Below are 25,121 nucleotides of genomic sequence, written 5' to 3'. Positions count from 1 at the left end.
GGGCTGCTGCTGGTCCAACAGCCCCCCGCCATAGAGCCCCTTCCATGTGCATATATTGTAAATCGGGTCCACGGCATCGGTCTGCTCTCTTGAGAATTCTTGGCTCATGCAGTGCAAACATTGTATTTGTATGCTTATGACACCCACAAACAAAACAAAACACCAGCCAAGGTTCATTTATTTACTACCTCCTTTACATGTCCAGTATCACTTTTTTTTTTTTTTTCATGCAAACAAGACACTTCTAAATGCAGTGGCCATTGCCTGGGTCTTGCAGCCTACACTACTACTTTCTCAAATAAAATAATTGTTCCTACCTCCCCAAGACTTCAGTGTGGTTTTTTTTTTTTAGTATGTAAAGGAATATTTTTAAAAAGAGGCACTATGCTCAATCTGACTGAAGTACAAAAAATAAACTAATAGCATTTGTGTTGAAAATTAAAAATCAAATTTAAAGTTTTCAGTTCTAATTTAAGATCTTGTAAATTCTGTATAAACTGACTTTTAACCTTACAATAGTCTTTAATTGCATGAGTAAAACACTTTTTTAATAGACAGTGATAATCACCAAGAGTTTTCTTTATAGTTTATTAATTGAAAGCTTCTAGCTGTGTCTTACAGGAGAGTTTATATATTGGATTGTATCTATAAGACGTTGTTACATTATTTCAACCCACTCCTGGTCCCTTAGATCTGAAGGAAGAATGGGAAGCAAACCAATAAATATTTTTCATGTGTGACCCAACATTGAAAGAAATTTGAACACTTAAAAACACTATCTTAACTTTTTTTATTTTTGGGACATTTATTCAGACAAGGTTAAAAGGTGCTTGTGCTCATGTTTATGGTGGCGCTGTCTTTCAGGGAAGGAAATGTGTGGAGATGGAAAACAAAAGCTTAGATGACCATCTTTTAGGGTTTTTGGGAAAGCTTGTGTGGTGGTTATATGACAAAAGGAAAAAACAAACCCTTGAACTACATTTGTGAGGACTATTGTCCTCTGCGTGTGTTGTACTATTTTATCTTATCAAAAGATGCATCTGTATATTTTCTGTAACACTGTTGTGAAGACTAAATTTAATGTCCATTATTTTATAAAATTATTTTTGAGCCTTTGTAAACCCTTTTTTTTAATGACATAAGTGTAAAACAAATTTTGTTGCCTGTTACTAAATGGACTGTTAGAACTGGAAAATGTTAATCCTTTCCCCCTAATACTTGCTGTTTGTTTACTGTATGCAATTCAGCTTGGGTAGCAAAAATTAAGCTGGTTAATTTAAATGTGTAATCAGTTTCACTTTTTATGCACTAGCACACTTGTGCAGTGTTGAGGTTTACAATAGTGCGGAGTGAATATTTAAATCCAAACAGTTCTAATGGGTTGTGTTTAGGAAGTTTTTACAAAACCTGGTTTTGGCCCTAACCAACCTGATAGTGTCTTAAAGGCTATTTCTACACTAAGTGCTAAGGGGGGATTCCCCACTCACATTATATGTACTTGTACTAGCTTCAGGACTGCTAGCGGGCTAAGAATAGTAGAGTAGCCATGGTAGCATAGGCAGCGGCGAGTGGCAGCTCGGGCTAGTCGTGGTTAGTATGTATCCACAGTGTTCTGGTTTGAGGAGACTTAGCGTGAATATGTCTAACACGAGCTGGGAATCATACCCTTACCTCCTAATGTAAACATTGCTGCTGTCTTAATTCAGGCGCTTTTAACACTTACTACTAAATCCTTCCCCCACCAAAAAGGAGAGAAGAAAGCAAAAAAATTCATAGGGAAAAAACAGTGGCAAAATGTCTTGTCTGCACATTTGGGAGTTCTATTGGTGTATTAACAGTGATGCTGTAGTTTCATAGTGAGCACTCTATCACAAATCTCTCCAAAATTACTTCCAAGCTGAAATTTTTCATAGGCTTATGGCCTAAGACACAGAGCCTTTTGGAGCATATGTGTAAAACTTGTTTAAGCCATTTATTTTTCATTATATTACATACAAACCTTTATTCAAAGATTCAGGTAGAACAATTCTATATGAACTCAAGAATGAACTGTTCTACATTCTGTAGTTCTATAAAAGCAATCAAGAAAATCCTTCCTGCTAATGAGTGAGAATGGACAAGCTATCGGTACTTTTGTTCTAAGGAAGCAAGGTATAATTTCTACTTTCTGTTCCCATTATCAAAAAAGGATGATTTAGGGGTGCAGAGGAGAGATTTGGTAGTTGCCTAGTTGACTATCAAATAATATTGATTCTGATATGTTACTGTTGAAGTTTAAAAAGTTACTACTGCTCAGTCAGCCTTTGTGCAGTACTATATTGCCTCTGTATTTTACTATATCAAGAAATATATTGATCACCTCTATACCTAAGTATTAATAGCTTTCTTTTTGTAGTCTGATCTGGTTAGATATTCTAATTTACATAGCACCACCAGTATGCTAAGTGCTCTGAAGGCAAGTACTAAGACAAGGCCTTCCCCAAAGAGCTGACTTCTTCCTATATTACAGTATACAGGTGAAGGATGGGACATAATGACAAACAATGTGATTGAATGAGGATGTTTTGAACATGCCAATTCAGTTTCATGATTGTCTCAGTTTTATTTTATATTTAGGTAGGATGATGAGGTGAAATGGTGGCCATGGAAATAGCCTGATTCTCAGAGAAAATATATGTTAAAAAAAAAAAAAAATCCTTTTTAACTTGTACTGTTAGTGGCTCATTTGGAAGTTGACATTATTTGAACAAAATAATGAGACCCCTGGTGTTTTAGTGAATTACTGCTAAGACCAGGGCCATCCTTAGATGTGTGGGGCCCGGGACATTAGACACTTGGTGTCTATCTGCTGGGGGATGCTCCCCACTGGCTCCACCCAGGCCCTGCCTCCACTGCACCCCTTCCCCACTGAGTTCCACCCCCTCCTCTGAGCATGCTGCGCCCTCCCCCTCAGCACCTCCTGATGCCGCAAAACAGCTGATCTGCGGCTGACGGTGGGGACTGGGAGGGAGGGGGAGGTGCTGATTGTTGGGGCCCACCAGTAGGCAGGAGGTGCTAGGGGGAGGTTCTAATAGGGGGGCTCCGCCTTGCTAGTCTGCTGCTCGCCTCCCCGTTTGCCTCCTCACCCTGCTTGCCCTCCTGCCTCACCTCTCGGCCCACGGGGGCCCCCCAAAGCATGGGGCCCGTGGCGATTGCCCTGATTCGCCGTACCCTAGCGACAGCTCTGGCTAAGACAAATAATTTGGTCTTTGTTAAAAGGCTTTTCCCTCTTGTAATGCTATATCTAAGGCAGCTAGCATTGTGATCATAACTATAACCTTGAAAGCTTGGTTTCAAAAGAGGAGAGTGGAATATATAGCAGAATTACCATAATCTTGATAGCTGCTTTTAGCAGTTGCTTGTGTAGATGCTGCGCAGTGTGTGAACTGGTGTTTGTTTGCACTGAGATTCGATTAAAAAGAAACCCTATATTGGTTAATAAATAAATTCTTTATAAAGGCAGGGAAATTTCATTAAACTTGATATAAACTGTAGTTAGTGGATGGGGATGGGGTGGACTCAAATCTAAGGTACCAGCTGTGGATCATCCTACAATGTACCTCAAGAACCTAGCCTTTTTAAGCAAACTGTTTTTGCTTCCAGTGGCAAAATTGTGCAGACTGAAATGATTTGTCATACTGGAACTCTACTTGCAGTATTGACCACATCATGCATTGTCTTACTAAGAGTTCCCCTTGCAAAAGGGAGATGGTGGTATGTTTTTAATGTAAAAAATACATGTGACTGGAAGGGAGTAAGAACACAGCACTATATCTAGTACAGTATTTAGTCAGAGAAATATCAGATACTCTCTATTGTGTTTGCAAATACTTGAGAGTCCGTATAAATGTTAATTATTCACTGAATCACCTGTGAATGAAAATATTAGTAGTGTTAGCTTGCAAAACAGAGATCAAATTTTACACATGACTATGCAAAAGACTTGCTGGTTTGCCAGGCTCCTTGGTGTATGAATGAGTGTAAATGGCATGTTTTGAATTATGTTAGCGATTATCAGCTTTATAAACCTTCCTTAGCCATACTATACTTGATTTGTACTTGATTGAAACTGTATCAGTAGAGGAATGAATACTCTGGATGTTCTTCCAGCAGTGGACTGGTAAGAAGTTACTGATGTAAGAGGTTGGTAATCTTCAAGAAGGATATTTGGAAGACAAATATGATAGTTACATGTTTGTAGTGTATTGCCCTTAAAATTGGGACTTACTAGTGCTATAAGAAAACTGTATAGGGACCTTGACTTCAGTAGAAATTTTGTGCTGCTGCTTGTGATTACATTCTTCTCTAGTCCTTGTTTCCTTCCCTGCTCTTCACATATTCAGGTGTGTAGGATGGCCTCTAAGTAGTTCTTCCATTTCTTTAAGTGCTGTAGAAGAGAGAGGTCTTTGAGGTGGATGCTACCATGGTGTGTCTTAAGTCTACTCCTTGTATATTTGCATTCTTGCCCCTTTCTGAACTCTTGTTCGTCTAATTTCCTTTGTCTCTTTTATTTGTATTAACTAGCTGGTCCAACCTTGAAGTCCCTCTTCTCACATGGGTGATTATCAGCATGTATCTGTTATATTAAGTGCTTTGATTTTGATAATTGTATAAGTAAAGTATTGGTTCAGAGTCCAGAAATGATGTAACATAAAAATGTGACAGATTTGCTATTGTGTATTAGCTTCAGGTGCAACGTAGTTACTCTTTTGCTTCCATAGACCTTTCTCTCTACCTCTGCAGTTTTTGCATTAAAGAGGGAATTTAAGGTAGAGATACATCTTGAAATAGCTAAAGATGTGACCGATAATCTCTGGTAATACATGAAGGGCCTATGCTTTAGTTTTCCTTTGTCTCCATTAGAGCATATCTTATACTATATATAGAACCATAAAGCTGTCCTGACTTTAAAAAAATACTTATTTCAATGAGTTGCCATGCTTCAAAGCAACAAGTAAGCTGCTTTACAGATTTCTGAACTCTAACCCCCTCTAGCTTCCCTTTAGCACTGGTTCTTCTTGAGAGTATCTATGGTAGGTGCAAAGGGATAAAACTTTCTGAGTTTTTTTTTTCCTCTGTATCCTAGAGTCATTTTTTGTGTTGGTGTGAAGGTTGCCATTCTTACAATTTTCACATATCTGGATTAAAGCTTGTGGAAAAGATTCTAGTTTAACCATCTGGATAAAACTAAAAGCAAGAGATGATTTGACTGCTGTCTTGTAAGTACCTACATGGGGAGAACATTTCAGCTTCCAGCCAATGAATCTTGTTTTGGATGTCCTGCTACATTAATAAGTCTTCTAGTTTCTGAAGTTAGGCACGTTATTTCCAATTTAGACTTGTCTGCTTTTAACAATGAGGGTAATTAACCTTTGAAACAGCTTACGAAGGGATGGATTCACAATCACTTGAAGACTTTTTAAATTGAATATCTTTCTACAAGATAAACCCAAACACTCTCTTGAGTTATTGTATCTGTTGCAGAAATCACAGGTTACAGAATTTCACCCAGTCTTATATGGGAGGTCAGATTAGGTTGCTATAATGGTCCCTTCTATATTAATTAATCAATCAATATTAGCAGCAATTGTATGCAATGCTAGAAGCAGTACCAGACAAGAGTGTCATAGGTTGTGGCCAATAACCTGACTATCCACTACTGTATTTAAGGCACAGTGTTTATAGCATCAGTATAGAAGTCCCAATTTCTGATGGGCCCTGTCCTTTCTAGTCCATGAACAAGGTCGGACATCTCATTGATAATACTCTAACGTTGGACAGGAGAATTGCTGTTAACATCTCTTTCTAGAAGCTTGTGGGATGCTTTTTACTGCTAGACCCTCTTGGGATGGGTAAAGAACTGAGCAGATGACATAAGCTTCATTCTCCTGGGAAACTGCACCAGTCCTCAGATAAAACATCTCTGTTACATTGGCTCAATCCTCCATCCACTGAGGATTTTAAACATGTGATCTCCAGATCAGTACACATTGCTGATCACATGCTGGACTGGGTCTGTGATCTAGAAGTGGTGTGACATAAAAAAGTTGGACCACTACCACTTCGAGGCAGCAACAGTATCAAAAAGCAGATTAAAAACTAGAGAACTGGTAGTTAAGGTCCCATGCGAAGAAAATCTTAAGGGATAAAGGAGTTTAGGAGAGTTGGCAGTTTCTCAATGAGGCTATATTAAAGGTGCAACTTCAAACTATCCCAGCACGAAGGGAAGATAGGAAGTAGGGCGGCTGATTAATCACAGCTAACTCAAGCGACTAAAACTGCGATTAATTTTGTTTAGTTAATTGCACTGTTCAACAATAGAATACCAATTGAAACATATTAAGTATTTTGGATGTTTTTCTACATTTTCAAATATATTGATTTCAATTACAATACAGAATACAAAGTGTACAGTGCTCACTTTATATTTTTATTACAAATATTTGCACTGTAAAATGATAAAAGAAATAGTATTTTTCAGTTCACCTGATACAAGTCCCGTAATGCAATCTCTTTATCGTGAAAGCACAACTTACAAATGTAGATTTTTTTTGTTAAATAACTGTACTCAAAAACAAAACAATGTAGAACTTTAGAGCCTACAAGTCTACTCAGCGCTACTTATTGTGCAGCCAATTGCTAAGAGAAACGAGTTTGTTTACATTTATGGGAGATAATGCTGGCTGCTTTTTATTTACATTGTAACGAGAAAGTGAGAACACATTCACATGGCAGTTTTGTAGCCGGCATTGCAAGGTATTAACGTGCCAGATATGCGAAACATTCGTATGCCCCTTCATGCTTTGGCCACCATTCCGGAGCACATGCTTCCATGCTGATGATGCTTGTTAAATAATGTATTAATTAAATTTGTTACAGTTCTCCCCCAAGAAGTGAGTATGTCTCCTGCTGTGTTTTAACTGCATTCTGCCATATATTTCATGTTATAGCAGTCGCGGATGATGACCCAGCATGTTGTTTGTTTTAAGAACACCAAAAAAGAAAATCAACTCATGGTGTATCTGGAGTCCATTCTGATTTTAGTAGCCATGTTGTGTGTGGGCCTTTAAGAGGTCCTGGATGTCCTTGGCCTCTGAGAAGAGGAGCAGGTCTAATCCAGTCTGAACACAAAATGTGAAGATACATAAGAGGCTATCAGACCAAATGTCTGGGGGGCAGTCCAGGATTCAGTGCAGTTCCACAATGAAGGAGTGGAGTTCTGGCAGTGTTATAAAAGTACCAGGTACAGTAATGACATCTCTGGCAAAGGTCACAAAACTCTCACCTACTATGAAGAGCCAGGCTGGATTCTTGCAAGGGAGTCCATCACTGAACTCGAGCATGCAAAGACACCCAAACAGGACCTCAAGTGGGAAGATTGCCAAGGCCAGCCAAAATCTCGTCAACTTGCAAAACCCTAAGGCAGAGAGAATGAGGGAGACCCTGAAAACTCAGACAACCAGCCTGACAGTAGTTGTGAGGGACCTTTTCCAGTAAGGATTGTGTGCTATATTATAATACACATTTATAGCGGGATTTAAACAACTTTGTTCTGGATATCGTCAGGGTACCACCGTGTTGGGTGGATGTGAGCTGGTATCCCCTTTCCACTTGCTTGGCTTTTATCCTCCTAACCACCTGACATGCTCAAAAGGCTTCTTTAAGCTCCAAAGTGTTGTTTCTCTGAAATATCAAATCCCATAACCATCAGCCAAATGTGCCCGCCCCCTCTTTCTGTGCTGCTTATTGCTCCCTCCCTCTGTTCAAGATGGCAGCACCACAGGGATTAAAAAAAAATCATACACAACATTGCATGGCAGGCATATTTATTTTAGCTACAGATACAAAGTGAAAAAGCAGTAGGAAAGGTACTTTGGCTCACAGTTTGACCTATTCCCTGTAGTCTGAGGTAAATCTCCCACATTTGTCTACAGAGATATTTCAAAATGCATAGAGATTGTAATGTGTTTGTGGCTGCTTTTAATCACACACTCACTATTGATAATCCCTAGGGTTCAAAAGAATTACTGCAAAAGTATTTATTTTGCAGGGCACTTTGTGCTAGTTTGCAGATATTTTAAAAGAGAACTTAAGGAAAAGATAGTGCTCTAGTTTGGCATTTCCACTGCAAAAAATGCAGCTTTCTTGTGGTTGCCTGTATAAGAGGTGGTTCCCTTCTATTCCTGTACCAGATGTGGTGGGCACCATTCTGGCAAATAACAGCTTGGCATATCTTCCCACTTTGTCCATTGCCTTTTGAACAAGATCCTTTTCTGCCTGTTGGGGATGCTCCTTAGGGTAACATCCTCCAACCTAAGGAAAGCCCGTAGAGGTGCACATGCAATTACTAACCTGTTCTCTGCTGCTCAGCCCTGCCCCCCCCCCCCCCACGGCCACCACCAAGCCAGCATTGGTACAGGGTTGCTGTACAAGGGGGTAGCAAAATGGAATACATTTTACCATCTCCAAACTCCCCCTAGACTGGGTTGAGCCCATGGGAATAAAATTCCAGTTTGAGGAAAAAGCGATAGTTTATCAGTGTTGTCATGAAAACTAGAATTGGGACAAAAACTACTTGTGCTGTTTTTCGGCCCTTCAGTACCTGACACACAGCAACCCCCACAGACAGGAGCATTATCGGAGTCTGAAGACATGGCAAATCTTGGGGTGGGGGGGTCATCGTCTGCCTCTCCTGGGATGCAGCTATGAGGTCACTAAAGAATGGAGGTAAGGGTTACTTCAATATGATACTGAGGAGGAGAGGGAACTGACAAGGGATCTCATTGCCAGTTCAGTAGTACAACGTGCAAGGCCATGCACTTAGGGTTTAATAGAATTTCTGCCACAAGCTGGGGGCTTATTAGTTGGAAGTGACAGAGGAGGAGAGATACCTGGGTATGTGGGTTGATCACAGGATGACTATAAGCCAACAATGTGATGCAGCTGTGAAAAAGGCAATCTTAGGATGTATTAGGTGAGGTATTTCCAATAGAGAGAGAGAGAGAAATATGAATGCTATTGTGCAAAGCACTGGGAAAAACCTCACTTGGAATACTGTGTACAATTCTGGTCATCCATGTTCAAGATAGATGAGTTTAAACTGGAACACATGCAGAGAAGAGCTAGGATGATTGAGGATTGGAGGACCTATCTTATGAGAGGGGACTGGAAGAGCTTAGCTTTTTTCATCTAGCAAAAAAGAAGGCTGAGGTGGGATATGACTGCTCTCTGAGAATACATGTGCGGAGGAGCAGGAGAGGAGGTGAATACTAGGGAGGGTGGAGAGCTATGTAAGCTAAAGGACAGTGTCGGCACAAGAACAAACGAATATAAACTGGCCATGGACAAACTCTAACTGGAAATTAGAAGAAGGTATGTAACCATCAGAGGGTTGGAGTTGTGGAGGGCAAAAAACTAAGTTAATTTTGATAGCTGGACAAATATCTGGGTTGTTTGTGATGATGGGGGCTGAGCGTAACCATCTTGGGACTCACTCCTGGTTTATGTCTTGTGTTCCTAAAGCTCATGCTTCAGGATTTCAGCTGGCCACCGGCAGGGGGTCAGGAAGGGATTTCCCCCCTCCTCCTAGAAACCGCCCCCCCCATTTATTCTGGAAGGGGTTTTTTTACCTCCTTCCTCTGAAGCATCAGGATATAGCCATGGCTGGAGATGGAACATTAGAGTGGGGGCTTCTGAGATGGCACTGAACAGTCTTTTTCTCTCAGGTGCTTGCCTGGCTAGTTTTTGCTCACGTGCTTAGGGTCTGATTGATTGCTATATATGTGGTCAGGAAGGAATTTCCCCCCAGCTTAGATTGGCAGTGAACTTGGATTTTTTCACCTTCCTCTGCAGCATGTGGGTTCGGGTCACTTGCCAGGATTATCTTTCTTAAGATCAGGTACTAGTGTATTTCAGTTCTTCCTATTCTCTTTTTGTTGCACATCCTAATCTAGTCTCCTGTGGGCTGTCGTTCTTTGGTCTCATTTCAGTTGTTGGGTTAGTGTGCGAGTGCTGAGTGCTATTGGTGGCCTTGATATACGGAGGTCAGACTGAATGATCTAGTGGTCCTCTCTGACCTTTACACTCTGACAAAGAAAAGGCTATTCGGGCACAGATACTGGAGGAAACGATGCAGAAGCAGACAACCCTGGTGAAGAGCATAGTGTTACTATGTTCATGGCCATCACTTGAACCTAGCTTTGTCCTGCAGCTGCTTGAGAATACTGTATGCTGAACACCCCTTCCCTTCCTCTACTACAGGGAACAGGTCCTTTGCTCGCTGTCTCACACACCAAGACATAAAACAGTTTTGACCCATTTCCCTACCTACACGTGATTGTGACCTCATCAGCACAAACTTGTGCACTCAGCACTTCAAGCATGCCTGCTGCCATTCTGTTGATTTTATGTTTTCACTGTTATGCTCTGTAAGGATTTCATAATTTACAACTGTTAATTTCATAAAATGCTTGTATGAAGTATAATAAAACCCTTGCACAAAGGTGTATACATTTTTCACCACTATGCCCAGACCTCATAGTAGTAGCACGGTGTGTCACTGACCTACTCAGCCTCTCTCGTTGTTCATGATGGTCAGAAAGTCTCCATCTTTGCGTGCCACCCATTGCAGGGGTTCTCTTTTCTCTCTCAGATGTTGTGCAATGCAGAAAGTACCTATAACACAAGGCAAATATTACTCAACAGCCTCCAGCCTTGTCATGATGCACTTCCACCTTCCCTTCAGTCTTCCAAATGCACACTTCACTGTTCCTCTACAGCTACTCGGTATAGTTAGCACCTTTCTCCTGTCCAAATGCACAGTAAAAGGCTTTATAAGCAGGGTAGCAAAGGTCTCGCAGAATGACAGTAGGAAGTCACGATACCATTAATGTTCACAGTGGTTCTGGAGCAAAAATTTTATTTCCCACTGCAAAAAACAGATCTGAGTTTCTAAAGAGCCAAGTGTTATAGACCTTTCCAGAGCACCCCACATTAGTATAGGCAAACCTTCCACGGTGTTCAACCAGGTCTTGCAGCATCAGAGAAATACCTCTTTCTGTTGACTAACTCTGAAGGCTGGTATGATAGGCAAAGAATGGGCATGTAGGTCCCATTAGTGGCCCCAATACAACTTGGGAACCCAACCAGAAAATCTTATCTATAACCTCCTGTGCATTGCCAAGCTTTGTGACTCAGGATAGCAATACCCTCTTAGTAGCACACAAATAGCCCTGAGAGTTGATCTACCATACTTTTTAGCAACTGACTGGTAACAGTTGTCAGTGGTGAGCTTCCAGATAACAATGGCCATGTGCTTTTTCCATGCTCAGGGGAACCTTCTTACAGATGTTCTGTCACTGCATCTCTAGGGTGAGGTCTGCACAGACTTCTAGGAAAGTGTCCTATATCATCCAAAGTTCTGCTGCTACTGCTGGTCAGCCTGGGTCTGCATAACTGTCCTGTCCCACCAGTCAGTGCTAGTTGGCCAAGCCCAGAAATGGCGCTCTACCAAGCGAAGCCATTCCAGAAAAAGTTCAAGTAACAATTAGATTTCAGGCTCTGCGTTCTCTGCCAGTATCACCACAGCACTACCATAACAATACAGACAACAAAAAAGATTCATTACTAGACATATTAATACAGAACTCTGAGTAGTAATTTATTTAAACTACAATACAGAATGGTGTTTCTCTCACCCCTCAGAAGCAGTGCAAAGCTTGGGGGAGTTGGATAACAGAGAAGCGGAGGGAGAGGAGAGTAATTGCTGGAAAGGAGTCTGGGTGTGAACTTGGAGGGTTGTTGGGTATAAGTGGGGAAAAGTATGGAACAGGTTTTTTTGGGGGGTGGGGAGGGACTGTTAGGGAGCTTCCCCCATGTGGACCTTTGCTGACCCCTAGCCTCTCCTATTCAGTCAGGCACATCTGCTCCTGTCCCCATGTGTCCCTGCACCCCCATGTGCAAGGACCCATGTGTCCCTCCACCCCCATCCACATGTGTCCCTCCACCCCCACTCATGCACCCCTCTGCTCCTGTGTGGCCTGCTCCTGTGTGGCCTGCACCCTCTCCCCCGTCCCCATGTCTCTGTGCCCCCACTTAGCCACCCCCCTTCCTCGTGTAGCTCTGCTCCCTCTCCCGGCGTGTGGCCCTGTGTCTCCACTCCTATTCAGCCCCTGCCCTAGTCTGTTGTCCTCCACTAGCCCTTATGAGCCCCTGTTTGACCCCACCCCCAGCAGCCCCATGCTGTCTATCTCTCCATAGCCCCTGTCTCCTAACCTGGCCTGGCAGGCGCTGTGAAGAAGGCAGGCTTTTTCTGTTCCCTAGTTGGCTGGCTGGCAGCGGCTGCTGTTTTCTAGCACCACAGCACCCTCTGGTGAGCAAAAGGCAGAACTGCAGAAGTTATTTTCTACTGGGAGCTGCTGCTTTGCTCTAGCCACTGCAGTGCCCTCTGCTGGGCAAAAGGCAGAATTGCAGCAACATTCTGGCAGAAGCTTTTTTTTCGGTGTAAAAAAAGTAAAAATATGCATGGCACATTAATTATGCACATGCGCAGTGGTGCAGGATTCCCACAGGAGTAAAGTAATGTGCATTGGTGGAAAAAGTTTAAAAAGAGAACAAAATGTTAGATGGCATAAGGGAAAATCATGTAATGCCATCTATATAAATCAGTGTTTTTCTCTAATCTGGAATAGTGTTCAACACTGATCTCCCCATCTCCGAAGAATTAGAGGGAGTTAAAAGATGAGTGATTAAAATAATTAAGGACACGAAAAAGCTCTCATGAAGAGAAATTGAAAATACTGGCATTGTTTATTTTAGAGAGGAGACAAATGTGTACAAAAATGTGTGGAGTTGGGAAGGTATATTGGGAACTTGTGTTCTTCCTGTTTCCATAATAAAATAATGAGGACATTTAATTAAACTGAAAGGTGGCTAACTCAAACTTGATAGAAGGAAATACTTTTTCACAAAATACATAATTAGACAATAGAATTCATTGCCATAGCAATATATTTTTGAAGCCAAGATCCAACTCTGATATTCTATGAAACTTAGCAAGTTTTAAAGGGAATGTTGGTCATTTGGATAACTAATATCCAGAATTGCAATAAAAATACTTAACTTAGTGATATACATATGTACAGGCATAAGCCAGTCTCTAACTATTAACGGTTAAGAGGACTAGATACTAATCAGGTGGCAGGTTACCCCACATCTCCTGTGGGGCTTCTTGCACCTTCATCTGAAGTATGTGGGGCAGGCCATGGTAAGAGACAAGATACTGGACTTGATGGACTACAGGTCTGAATTCTTATGACACTTCCTACGTTCTCATCAAATGGAAGAAACGCTACAACTATAAGCATGCCCTCTCTCACAGCTTGTTGTAGTTCTGATTTGTGTCAGCTAAGGTGAGAAGGAAACTAGATTTTTGTGATCTAAAAAAGATCAGAGGAGGAAATTCACTCTCATTCTGGATGTGTATTTGTATGGTGTGCTGCTGTCTTGCTCTCTCACCAGAGTTATTGCAGGGGTTGACGAGAAAGCTCTGATATGGCTCCATTTTTTTATTTTTATTTTCCAGGATATGCAAAATGGTGATTAGCAACTGCTCCTCTACCTCCAGAACACTCATCTGTGGAGTCCTACACGGCATCATGCTCTTCTCCCACTCTTGTTAACATCTACGTGCATTTATTGGGGGTGGGAGAAACTGTGAGAGACCATTGTCTCAAATACCAGCAATATGCAGATGATATCCAAGGCGTCCCCTTTCTTCAATGTGGATAGTGCCATCTCCCTACCTAGCTGAGATAAATGGCTGCATGGTAGGCAGTTGGCCAAAGCTCAACCAGGGAAAGAGATGGGATGTTGATGGGCATAGTGAAATACTTGTAAGACCTAGTATCCACTATCAATTTACCCTTCTGTGGAGGAGACTGCCTCTAATTTTTCAAATTGGTCTGCAGCTTATGGGTCCTCTTGGATTCTTTACAGATGCTGGATAATGATGCCCCCCCAAAAACATAGGCTTGGCTACCTCATGTGAAGTAGGGAGGAAAATTAGGTTATCAACCATTGTCCTGTTGTGACTCTGGTGACCCTCTTTTAGGAGGTGCTCTGAGACTACAATTGCACCATTGCAAGAACCTGGCTGAATGATAGCAATGTGTTCTTATAGGTGGACCATTGGTCTGACTCAGTATGGCCTTATGCTCTGAAGAAGAGTGGCAAGAGAACAAAGAGGAGGCTTACAAAGTGATGTGGAGGAATAGCAAAGATGAGGATATGATGCAAGAAGGGAGAGAATTTCAGATTTGAGGAAGAGAAAGTGAGAAGATAGAAAACAAGAAAGGTACACACAAGGAAAGAGAAACTTAGCTTCACAGAGACCATGCTGCTTAAATTGGAGAAAGCATTGCGGCCCGGAAGGGCACATGAGACCTGTGGAAGCAGAATGATAGCTAAGGGACGTTCTAAGTACCTGAGTTAAGGCACAAAAAAATAGTGAGCCTGACACAGTTTATAAATTTGACCCTTATTAGATTTGCCATTGCAGTACACTGTTCTTCCATGTTTTTGATGTGGATTCTGGTGTGGTTCTTAACAAATCATTTTCACTAAAGACAGAAAAGAAGAGATTACTGGAAGTACAAGAAAAGCCTTATTTCAAACTTCATTGACTGGTTTAAAAATCTCTGCAAAAATTATCCTTTCCAATATTACCATTAGGAGACACCCTGGATAGCAGATATAGTTTCAAAATTGATTTGGCAAAATAACTTCTTACCAACACTTTCACACATGTTCCGCTGGCTTGTGAGTTTGGTACCTTGTGCACAGCCGTGTTCACTGCAACCTTAAATGTTTGTGTGGGGGAGTGAGGTGAGTGGGGTCAGAAGTTGGTTAAGGAACTGTGGCTCCAGTGGACCATTTTGTTTTTTGACCACAGAAGTTGAAACAGTCACCCTGTTCATGTCCTGTCTCTTTGCCTTGCCTTTGTCATCCTTGTTCTGTTAAATGGCTTTTAAAGTTCAACAACTTTGTGTTCATTTTGTTGTTGGGCCTATTGTCCCTTCCGGTGGATTCTGGCTCTGTTTCTATGTCTCTGGCCCACTCTGTGCCTCGTTTCGGTTGTCAGCTTCTGAGCTGTGATGTATCACTTCAGTTGCCAATCGTGAAACTGACTAGGACTTGAAGCAAACACAAACGTTTTAAAACATCTAATGTTTTGTATCATTTTTGTGCTTACCAAAAAGTGTGGCTATTTCATCATCCTTTGCCAGTACTGCATTTTGAGAATTGTACAAAACCAAATTATGATTTTGCTGAAATAATTTTATCATGCAAATATCAAGTTTTTAAACATCAGTCATGTCCACCCATGCTATTTTTGGTCTATTGTGAAATCTGGTTTAGAAATTTTTTGCTTCTAAGTAATCAAAGTAGCTTCCATTTATGGATTATTTTTTAGTGCACTGAGTAAAATAACAGTTGCCCTGTCCCTCCTCTCCCCTCTTCCCCCGCTTACCTCTGAAACTTCCTAAGCAGTTAACTTGATAGGATTACTCATTTTCATTGACTAGAATCATTTTAAAAATAAATTCTATCCGCAGAGGCGTAGTAGCAATCAGATAAATTGGATGCTTATAAAATGGTGAGCAAGCCTAAAATGGAAAACTGATGACCCGCAAACATTCTAGTTGCTCTAGAACCTTCTGTTGAGGAGGTGTGTTTCCTGCGTTCAATAGGTGGAACAGAAAAAAGACATGAAATTACCTGAAACAGAGATGCAAGTCAGGCTAAATTCCTTCAACTGCAGTGTCTGATACTGGTTGATCTGTTTCTAGGGAGAATAGAAATAGAAGATCCTACTAGACCTATTCCCGAACCATGAGAGAAATTCAAGGTATAGTAGCACCTCAGAGTTATGAACATCAGAGTTATGAAACTGACCAGTTAACCACACGTCTCATTTGGAACCGGAAGTACTCAATCAAGCAGCAACAGAGACCCAAAAAAAAAAAAGGCAAATACAGTACGGTACTGTGTTTAAACGTAAACTACTAAAAAAAAAATAGGGGGAAAGTAACATTTTTCTTCTGCATAGTAAAGTTTCAAAGCTGTATTAAGTCAATGTTCGTTGTAAACTTTTGAAAGAACCACCATAATATTTTGTTCAGAGTTACGAACATTTCAGAGTTACAAACAACCTCCATTCCCAAGGTGTTTGTAACTCTGAGGTTCTACTGTATGTGTTAGATGTGGTCTGGAAGGACTAGATCAGTGGTCCCCAACCTTTCTGTGGGACTAGCATATTGCTATTCCCAGAAGACTGTGGCAGGTGCTGGACACCCTGCCGCCGAAATGCCACTGAGAAACGTTTCTCGGTGGCATTTCGGCGGGCTGTTCTCTGGCAGCTGCGCCTGGCAGTGGCGTTTTGGCAGCACGCTGTCCTGTGAGTACACAAAAATGCCCCGGCAGGTGCCATGGCGCCTGTGGGCACCACGTTGGCGACCACTGGAGTAGATGATGAGTTTGGCTAAATATTTGTGCAAGGATTCTAGCTCCTTCAGTGTCACAATATAGATGTTTGGAGCAAGTGCATGGAAATAGAACCTGTGCATTTGGTCATAGGCAGTATTTGACCCGTACTTGGTTATGTGATTTCCTTTTTTGGGCTACCCAAAAAGAATGAGTAGGTTTAGACCTAAAATCTTTCCAGAAGACTGCAGATGCAAATTTCCAGTGGAATCCCTGAAGATTATAACCAACTCTCCAGGGAAATTTTTGATTTTTCTGGTTTTCTGATGGATTTGGCAGAGCACTAACGAGTGAGTGGCAGAGGTTCCCAAGATTCTTCTGTCAAAACAAACATTACAAGAGTGCTATAGCTTAGCCTAACAACTGCTCTAAACGTATTCATGGACACGTTAATTCTCAATAGGAGCATGCAATGAATAGTTACCCCTCAGTGAATCGCCTTTTAATTAGGAAGTTGACAACAATAGCTAGTTAAACAATGAAATGCTTAAATGCCCATGGATTTGATTAATGCAAGCAAAGGCATTTCACGATCTACAGAGGCTGTGCCACCTAGGTGGGCGGCTCATAGACCAGGAAGATTGAAATTATTTCTGAGAAGAAAGGTCAAATATTTTTGTTTGACTGAAATTAATTGAATAAGAAATATAACGAAAGACCTAAGAAAGTGTCTGTCATATACTTCACCGCTGGCAAGATTAGATATTCAGAACATGAGAAATATTCCTTCACTCCAAGAGCAGACATTTTAAACAACTTGGGCATGGCAGTATTGATAACCTTAGAAACCATTCATAAACTGGTGACCTATAAATATTAGAGATAGTAACAAGAAAAATCAGCATCGAGGGAGGTGGATAATCATGATGTGCTGTGACTGGGTGCCGATGGGCCACACTGAGGATGTTGTACACAGGGCAGACTGCCAGGAATGGGGCAGACAATCCCCCAATCTGGTGTTTTATTCTATACTTAGATTTACCAAGCCAGTAACAAAACAGCTTCTGTAATACCACACTGGTTTCCAAGAAGCCAGATACAGTCCCTTTTGAGCATTCCAGCCCTTGACTCCCATCTAGACCAAGTCTAATATAGTGAGAGGTTATTGAAAACCTGATTTACCGTATGTGAAGTCCACTAATCCTAAAGGACTGGACACTTTTCACTGGGTCAGTATGAGTTTCAGATCTTACCAATAATCATGCAGATGCCAATCCTTTAGTAACTAAAAGACTAAAAGCTTGATAATAAAAAGAAAAAGAAGAGAGTTGCTGTGGTCAAAAGATCAGTATACATACAGATGTGTAAAGTCCTTAGGTCAGTTTCATAGCAGATATGTTGAGGTTGCTGATTTGTAAAAGTCATTCTGGAATCAGTTTAAAAGGTTATAGTCCGATAGGCAGTCTGGTGTAGAGTCTGTTCAAGTTCTTCCATGAGAATTCCAGAGTAATCCAAGGTAAACCTGGAGACTTCAGTCTTATGGCTTAGACCTTTCCTGTTAAAGTTTAAGCAGACCTGAGATGAAAAGGATCAGGCCTGAAGCTTTCTTTATTGTTTTATAGCAAGCTGATAAGCCTCTTGTCACAGCAGGACTTTCCCCTGAGGAAGAATAGGTAGTGCAGATAGTTGCTTTGAAGCTCATCTTCTATTTCCTATGCCTACACAGTTAAACTAGTTGTATTCATTCACATAAGGCAGGGGCTATCAACCTTCCTGAACTACTGTATCCCTTTCAGGAGTCTGATTTGTCTTGCAGATCCCCAAGTTTCACCTCACTTTAAAATTATTTGCTTACAAAGTCAGACACCAAAATACAAAGGTATCATAGCACACTATTACTGAAAAATTGCTTGCTTACTTTTTACCATATAATTATAAAATAAATCAATTGGAATATAAATATTGTACTTAGGTTCCAGTGTGTAATATAGAGCAGTATAAACCAGTCATTGTTGTATGAAATTTTAGTTTGTACTGACTTCGCTAGTGCTTTTTATGTAGCCTGTTGTAAAACTAGGAAAATATTTAGATGATGTATCCCCTGGAAGACCTCTGCGTACCTCTAGGGGTACATGTACCCTTGGCTGAGAACCACTGACATAAAGCAATTAGCCGGTACTTCATTATAACATAGATAATCAAGTTGAAGAAGATTTAGATAATACTGCAGGAAACTAATAATATCTTACATCTTTGAGGTTAATTGAACTACCTGCATGCGTAATATAAGGCTATTAAGACATGAAAGGGAATTAGCATCTACAGGGTAATCTGGTTATGTTGTTAACTTCTAACAAGATATGGGTAAACACAGACAAATACACTTCGCATCTACCATTGATTTCTATTACTACAAATAAATGGGTTAATGATTGCTGATCTAGTACATCTCTTTGAAATTCAAATACAAGTAAATTGTCTTGATTACATTTCAGTGCCTTTTGTTGAGTTGTTGTGGGTCATACCCAAGTTGACCAGTCTGTTGGTGTCACAGGTACAAAGAACTGGGACATTAGAAACCCAACCTGGTTCAGGCTTTTAGATGCTGCTGCCATGTAAATGTTATATAATAACTAGAGGACAGCAAGAAAAATCTGAAGCTTAGAGGTGTTCATTTATTTTACATTCAGCTGCAGGTGTTTAACAAACAGTTTAGGCTCAAGGTATGCTAAAGAGCACTTTAACATTAAGATTACATTCAAGAAATTCAGTTGGAGGCATGTCTAATGTACAAGCCTCAGGAAATGACACTTGATTTACATCTCAAACTTGTGAAAGAAGCATCAAAATCCCTTTTGTGAGGACAGGATAAATTCTCAGACACCAAGAAAGAAAGAAGAATATACATTTGGATGATTTAGGATCTCTTATTGAAGATAACCTTTCCTGTTAAATATTGGCAATTATTGTACATTTTATGATTCTGTTCAGTTAAAAGGCTAAGTGGCTATTTAAAGTGCAGAAGGATGTCTTGCACTGGCCCCATTTTAAGTTTGAATTATGCTTTATAAACTGGGTTGTTTGAATACTTATGTAGTCGAACGCTTGCTTAAATGAAATGCTTGTCTTTGGATGACACCCATGTCACAATTCACAGTGCCAATGATGTGGCACTTGCATTTTCTATTGAACTTCATAGCTGTTTTGACTGTCTTGCAGAGCATATGATGAAAATGCCTGCAATATGATCATATTTGCTATACAATTTTTGGGGTAACAGTCCTGTACTAGAGGGTAGACTTTAAAATTAAAAATAATGTTTAGTATATGAAATCTTAAGGCTGCTGGACCAGGTGTGTAGAGGAGGCTGCTGCAGTATTTGTTAATTTGACATTTTTCCTGTAGTGTTAGTATCTAGCTAAATGTTTAAAAATCACATACACTTCTGCATGACTAGCAGACTTCCTAGGAAAGGGAGAAGTAAAGCTGTGGATATGTTTCAAAGCATGAGTGAGGATATGTTTCCAAGCATGAGTGAGGTGGATGAGGCAAACAGTAGTTCAGGAAAGTCACCACAAACACGGAAGAGGGGAATTCTTTCTGCAGATGAATGCAAAAAGGTGCCAAAATGTTTGTGGCCAATCTTATTTGATGTCTGAGGAAATCAAGAAACTTTTTCAAACATTTTTAATCTACTTCTTCCTTTTCTTTCTCTTTGAAGATTATAGGTGACTAGGCGTGAGTTCTCTGATTTCTCACAGACAGGTTTCACTTTCTGGATCGTGACAAGATTTTAATTGAGGCTGTTGTTAAAGCTTTCTTTTAACATCATGTATTTAACTCAAGAAACACTTGGGAGTCAATGTCTTTGTAAGCAGGTCAACACCATTGGCTTCCCTTTTAATTAAAGGCTGAGAGAATTCTCAGCCCACATCTGAGACTGCTAAAGTTCTTCAGCAAAACCAAAGATCACCAGACATGGCATTCCCAAAACAAGCAGAAAAAGCTTTCAGACTGCCTTTCTTTTCATATAATGAAGCAAAATCACCACAAATCAATTTATTTAACATCTAACAGGGCATAGGAGTTTAACTCTGAATATAAATATTATTTTATATGTGAGGGAAAAGACTCTTTGAAATGAAGCCAAAACCTTTCCAGCTATTAACGTGTAACTTTATTTCCATGTATTAAATTCTTAATGTCCCCCTAATTACAATAGTTTCAGATTAGTGGCCTCTCAATAAGAAATATAATTCATCAAGGGGTTATTAGGTCTCCTCTTCCTCTCAAAGCTCAATAAAAGCTAAAAAATTTAGAGCCTCATATTGGGTTTATCAAGGATGTTTGAGTACTCAATGTCTTTGTACCCAAATAAACCTTAAGACTTATGAGTTGACTACTTGGCCAGGTGCCTTAGTTTAGCTTCCTTCTGAGGCATGAGACTGAAAAGATGTAGGTTACGTCTATAAGGCACCAACAAAACAAAACCACCGTGCGGCAGGTTGCATTACGGCTAAAAATAGCAGTGTAGAGGTTCCAGCCTGAGCGGTAAAGACGCAGCAAGGGCAGAAGGTCTTGGATTCCAAGGTCCAGCCCAACCAGGAAGATACAGACTGCTCTTTTTAGTGCCATAGCACATGCCCTGTGAGACCAAGTCAGTTGGGCTCTAAAACTAATTGCCTTTTTGTGTTTTTTTATTTTATTTTTATTTTTTATTTTTATTTTATTTGTCGTGTAGACATACCCGTAATGGTCTGCTCAAATACAGCTGTTTGCGTGTTCCTTATAGTTCATTGTCAAGACAAAGGATGCATGGTTTCTTCTTGTATTTTCTTAATAAAACCTTTATCTAGTTTAATCTTTACAATGCCTGTGTCTTCAGACTATTTTCCCCCTGTGATATTTCTATAACTTCACTCTTCCTATTTGGTATGATCACTCTGATCATCTAACTCAGAATTATTGGGACACCATGGCAGTTCTATGATAAAAACAATACCGAAAAACAAACTAGAGGATTTTGTGCTCAGAGGTGTCTTGGACATCCTAAGAAATCTCACTGTCAGGAAGTTTTCTTTCACCTGTAGTCCATTTTACCATCTTAAAGAATTCTTCTTCATCCTTGGTGTTTACCTCATTTCAGATATTTTCAGACTAATGATCCACTTTGCTATCCCTTTCCCAAGTACTTGCTCTTCCTAATATTTTCACTCTTTTTTCTCAAAAGTCACTCTGACTAGTTTTATTGCTGTTGTCTGATTTCCACAGAACTTGTCAATAGCATTATAGTATTAGCACGCAGAACTGAATGCAAAATTGTAGGTGTGGCTGCACCAGAGCCTCTCTCCAAAGCTTGAAAATCCATGTACCTATGAAGAGTAGGAAGCTTTCCCAGATGCATGCTGCCAACTTCTACATAATCTAAGTGTAACAGGGTTGGCTGCTTCCTTCGTGCCCCTTTGTGGCTAGGGTTGGCTCTGTGGTCCTCTGCCTCCTTTTCAGTAATGCAATAACTTAATGCAAGCTCACCTCTTTCAATAGTACCTCTCTATGGGCCTGGTTTATGAAAACCTAACACAAATCCATTTATCACCCGCATTGTAAATATTCATTAGAATCATAGAATGTTACGGTTGGAAGAAACCTCAGGAGGTCATCTAGTCCAACCTCAACTAAATCATTCCAGCCAGGGCTTTGTCAAGCTGGGCCTTAAAAACTCTAAGGATGGAGATTCCACCACCTCCCTAGATAACCCATAACAATGCTTCACCAGCCTCCTAGTGAAATAGTGTTTCCTAATATCCAACCTAGACCTCCTCCACTGCAACCTGAGACCACTGCTTCTTGTTCTGTCGTCTACCACCACTGAGAACAGCCTAGCTCCATCCTCTTTGGAACCCCCTTCAGGTAGTTGAAGGCTGCTATCAAATCCCTCCTCACTCTTCTCTTCTGCAGACTAAATAACCCCAGTTCCCTCAGCCTCTCCTCATAAGTCATATGCCCTAGCAACCTTTTGAAGTGATAAACACCCATTTTTTCATGGTCTGTGTGTATAAAACATCCTCACTGCATTTTCCACTTGAAGTGAGCTGTAGCTCACGAAAGCTTATGCTCAAATAAACTGGTTAGTCTCTAAGGTGCCACAAGTACTCCTTTTATTTTTGCTAATCATTTTTGTTGCCCTCCGCTGGACTCTCTCCAATTTGTCCACATCCCTTCTGTAGTGGGGGGACCAAAACTGGATGCAATACTCCAGTTGTGGCCTCACCAGTGCCGAATAGAGGGGCATAATCACTTCCCTCAATCTGCTGGCAGTGCTCCTACTAATACAACCCAATATGTCGTTGGCCTTCTTGGCCACAAGGGCACACTGCTGACTCATATCTAGCTTCTCATCCAGTGTAATCCCCAGGTCCTTTTCTGCAGAACTGCTTCTTAGCCAGTCGGTCCCTAGCCTGTAGCGGTGCATGGGATTCTTCAGTCCTAAGTGCAGGACTCTGCACTTGTCCTTGTTGAACCCCATCAGATTTCTTTTGGCCCAATCCTCCAATGTGTCTAAGTCATTCTGGACCCTATCCTCCAGTGTATCTACCTCTCTTCCCAGTTTAGTGTCATCTACGAACTTGCTGAGGGTGCAATTAATCCCATCATCGAGATCATTAATAAAGATGTTGAACAAAACCGGCCCCAGGACCGAGCCCTGGGGCACTCCGCTTGATACCAGCTTCCAACTAGATATTGAGCTGTTGGTCACTACCTGTTGAGTCCGACAATCTAGCCAGCTCTCTGTCCACCTTATAGTCCATTCATCCAATCCATACTTTAACTTGCTGGCAAGAATACTGTGGGAAATCATATCAGAAGCTTTGCTAAAGTCAAGATATATCACATCACCACTTTCCCCATATCCCCAGAGCCAGTTGTCTTATCATGGAAGGCAATCAGGTTGGTCAGGCATGACTTGCCCTTGGTGAATCCATGTTGACTGTTCCTTATCACCGTCCTCTCCTGCAAGTGCTTCAAAATGGATTCTTTGAGGATCTGCTCCATGATTTTCCAGGGACTGAAGTGAGACTGACCGGTCTGTAGTTTCCCGGGTTCTCTTTCTTCCCTTTTTTAAATATGAGCACTATATTTGCCTTTTTCCAATCATCTGGGACCTCCCCTGATTGTCACGAATTTCCAAAGATAATGGTCAGTGGCTCTGCAATCACATCAGCCAACTCCCTCAGCACCCTTGGATGCATTAGATCTGGACCCATGGACTTGTGCATGTCCAGCTTTTCTAAACAGTCCTTAACCTGTTCTTTCACTACTGAGGGCTGCTCACCTCCTCCTTGTACTGTGTTGCCCAGTTCGGCAGTCTGGGAGCTGATCTTGTCTGTGAAGACCGAGGCAAAAAAAGCATTGAGTTCTTCAGCTTTTTCCACATTATCTGTCACTGTGTTGCCTCCCGCATTCAGTAAGGGTCCCATGCTTTCCCTGACCACCTTGTTGCTAACATACCTGTAGAAACCCTTTTTGTTACCCTTCACATTCCTTGCTAGCTGCAACTCCAATCATGCCTTGGATCACCCTACATCTCTGCCCTCGATGCTCCACATAGCAGTGGCTTCAGCCACACCTACACTCTTTTTTTTTTTAGTCCTTTTCTCTCCCTGTGGTCCTGGACAGCTACCCCAGCCCTTCTAGCTGCAGTGCAAACCTGCTTCTCTCTCCCCTTCCTCCCATTCCCTTCCCCCCCCCCTCCCCCCACGCTTGGAATAGCCTTGCCAGCAGAGTATCCCTCACACTCATTGCTTCTGCTGCTCAGAGCTTTCCCAAGTTGCAGCTGCAGTTTTCAGTGCTACTATTGGGAATCTTGACAAGATTTAGAGCTTTACTCTGTTGCACTTGGCTTTTGCCATTCAAATCATTACCAACACTGGAGCTACACAGTAGAGAGGGATCCCAAAACCATAGGCTAGGGGTGGGATAGCTCAGCAAAGTCCTACAGCACTAGAAGCCTTGAGGCTGTGGAATGAAGAACAGGGGAGGGACTCTGCATTTCAGATATCTGGATTAGCTGGAGATTACCAGAGACTAAACCCTGATAGGACTCTCCACATATTTTCCCAGAAGCTGGAGGGTGGCTTGATTATTTTTTTTTTTTTTTTAAACCTGGACATTGCCCTTGGACAAAAAGGCCCCTCTGTTTAGTTCTCTGGCTGTTAGGTGCCTATTACATTTTTCAAAATCGGGATGGTAGATGGGAGAGGGGTAGTAAGAGAAGGAAAGACTAATTTTCGCAAAACAGTAGAATTAGCTGAGAGATTTGGGGCAGAAGTAAAAAAAAAATCAGAAAATATTCTATTATACTAAATAAAGAGGTAGAGGAGTGACAGAAAAGAGGAAACTGACACTGAAAACAGTGCAGGGCGGGGGAGGAGGAAGATAACCCATCATATATTATAGAAACTGGAATGAAGCCAGGAAGGGAATAAGGTAAAACAAAAGCAAGAGTTGCTGTTTTATAAGAAATGTATTAAATACCATACACGTCAGTTTACACCCTTTAAAATGGTAGGGCCATGACTTGTAGGGGAAGGAGAAGCATG

General features: G+C 41.2%; 1 protein-coding gene across 4 annotated transcripts in view; it reads left to right on the top strand.

Annotated features, from left to right (window-relative positions):
* Positions 1-25,121, top strand: part of RSF1 (remodeling and spacing factor 1) — a 122,854-nt gene that overhangs the window by 11,595 nt on the left and 86,138 nt on the right. The gene's annotated exons all lie outside the window — the stretch shown is intronic.

The sequence above is a fragment of the Lepidochelys kempii genome, chromosome 1, assembly GCF_965140265.1.
Source record: "Lepidochelys kempii isolate rLepKem1 chromosome 1, rLepKem1.hap2, whole genome shotgun sequence".
Classification (NCBI taxonomy): domain Eukaryota; kingdom Metazoa; phylum Chordata; order Testudines; family Cheloniidae; genus Lepidochelys; species Lepidochelys kempii.
Note: the sequence above shows the minus strand (reverse complement) of the source record. Positions and strands in the feature narration are given on the sequence as shown.